This window comes from Vombatus ursinus, unplaced genomic scaffold (genome assembly GCF_900497805.2).
Source record: "Vombatus ursinus unplaced genomic scaffold, bare-nosed wombat genome assembly UNPS02000582.1, whole genome shotgun sequence".
Classification (NCBI taxonomy): Eukaryota; Metazoa; Chordata; class Mammalia; order Diprotodontia; family Vombatidae; genus Vombatus; species Vombatus ursinus.
The window spans coordinates 18700871-18703291 of NW_020940360.1; the positions used below are offsets into that span (position 1 = coordinate 18700871).

Below are 2421 nucleotides of genomic sequence, written 5' to 3' on the forward strand. Positions count from 1 at the left end.
CTACTTGCTCTCACTGAGCTTCAGGTCTTTGCTGCTTGCTTTCTCTAAAGGGTAGGCTCCACTTCTGACTTTTACTGGGGACTCCCTGTTGGCTTCCCTTGGGTGTGGGGTTTAAGTGCTGGCCTGCCCCATTAGTGGGGTTGTGTTGCTGGGTGCTATGGAAACAGGGCCTCTCTGTTAGAAGGCCCTGAAGGAGTAATTTTGTTACTGATTTATCTGAGTAGTGCGGTCCTGCTACTGGGTTGCCGAGAAATCAGGGTTTCTCAGTGGGTGGGCCCCAGGGGCAGGTTCTCACTGTTGGCCCACCCTGGGACGGGGCTTCACTACTGGTCAGCCATGGTATCAAGGCCACACCAGAGGCTTGTCCTAGAGGTGGGGTCACTGGGGTGGGGCCTTGCTGTGCTACATAGATATTGGTCAGCATTCAGCTGGGCACTGCAAGAATCTAGAATTAATGCAAAATTTCCCCTCTATGAGTTTATAATTAAGTTAGAAAAATATATTAACATATATAGAACTAAGAACAATTGAATGTCAAGCTGTGTTGCAATTAGTCTGACAGTATTAAGTACTTACTAGGCACTGTTCTAAATGTTCAGCATAGAAAGGTCAAAACACTATACCTTCAGAGAGCTCACATTCTAATGGAGAGATAACATGTAAATAATTGTACATATAAGATATATACAGAGTAGAGGGACAATAATCTTAGAAAGGATCAGTTTGATTTGGAATAGTCAAACAAAGTTCCATGAAGATGGAAATTGTAGAAACTCTGCAGATGGAAAAAAAATTGATGAAAGTTTGTCAGAGTCAAATACACAGTGTAAATAAATATATAGTATAAGAAAAAGCATAAAGGTAAGGTGATAAAAATATAGAATAAAGTGGAGAAAATGGAAATATAAAGGAAAGAGGGAATCCAGGAGATATATTGAATGAATGAACAATCATTAAGGATTTTCTATGTGCCAAGCATCATGATAAATGCTAGAGATACAAATACACAAGTTAAAATTGTTCCTTTCCTCAAGGAGGAGCTTGTATTCTAACAGAGACACTATATATGAGAGTTACTGTGATGATAAGTGAAGCCATAAAGAAAGAGGTTTACACAGCCCTCCTAAGGAAGAATAGCAGTGTTGATTTGATCATTTTTCTGGGAACTTTTAGGGAAATGGGGAACCAATGGGTACCCATGTGACAACAAGGCAACTGTCAACTTTGTTCAGAAGATAGTCTAGGATTAGAGAATGAAAGAAAATATGGTTGAGGCCTGCCTGAAATACTAGGTAATTGAAGTAGTCACCAATTGGAACAGTAGTGCCTCTGGATAGAAGTTACAGAGATGAAACGGTTAAAACCTTCACTCAGAATTTGTTGACAGATTAGACACAGGAGCAGAGATAGGGAAAAAGCAAGGTTGACTGATTTTTCTAGCCTACGAGGCCAGAGGAATGGTGATTGCAATAACAATGGGAAAAGGGACCCATTTTGAGAATCATAAGAGCCTAAATTAGAACCGGTAAAAACTAGAAATCTTTTAGCATAAACTTTTCATAATCTGACAAGGTACCTGAGGCTCAGAAAAGTTAGGTGACTTTCCTGAGACAGGGGTAACAGATCCAGGATTCAAACCCATGTTCTCTGTTTCCAAATGCAAAGCTCATAATATTCAACCAATCTCCCTCTTGGAAAGATAATGAAATTGTTTCTAGACATGTTGACCATGGTTTCCAGATCATGCAGACCAACATCTTGATGTTGACATCTAGACAGGTTGATCAACCAGTGCTGGTTGGTTGTTTCTAATAGTGTTGTATCTCACTCAATCTTAGATTACTGTGTTTCTTCTTTGAATTTTCTTTTTTGTATATGTTGCAGTTTTGTACTGCAATCACAGAAATTTCCTCTATCAGTTATCAAATTCAGATCTTTAGGTTAATTTCTAGAGATTATCTAATCAATTTATGATGTGCTACACCTTAGTCATGTTAGATGATTGTGTATCCAACTGTTAGAGACAAGGAAAATTCTATTGTCCTATATTGTCCTATAACTATAACCTATTCTCAAATCTAACCATCAATATGTAAAGAAATAAAAATAACCATAAAACATCCCTTGAAAATTTGGGAGAAATGTTCTAAAATAATTTTCTTTTATTCTGTTCCCAGTAGAGATGAATGACAGCCGATCATATTTCTCATTGCAATGACCTTTCGTATATTTGCGAATATTATTCTTTTGTCTGGCATTAGCTATTCCTCAGGCTAAATAATCTCAATACATTTTTAAAAATTTATTAAGTCATTTTCATTATTTTAATTTTTCTTTTCTGTTGCTCCCACTCTCCAAACCTTTTCCTTCTGTGCATGTGTGTGTGTGTGTGTGTGTGTGTGTGTGTGTGTGTGTGTGTGT

General features: G+C 37.8%; 1 pseudogene; it reads right to left on the minus strand.

The window, feature by feature from the left end:
* Nucleotides 1–253: 253 nt before the first annotated feature.
* The window catches only part of LOC114037482, a 13401-nt pseudogene continuing 11233 nt past the window's right edge, over nt 254–2421 (minus strand).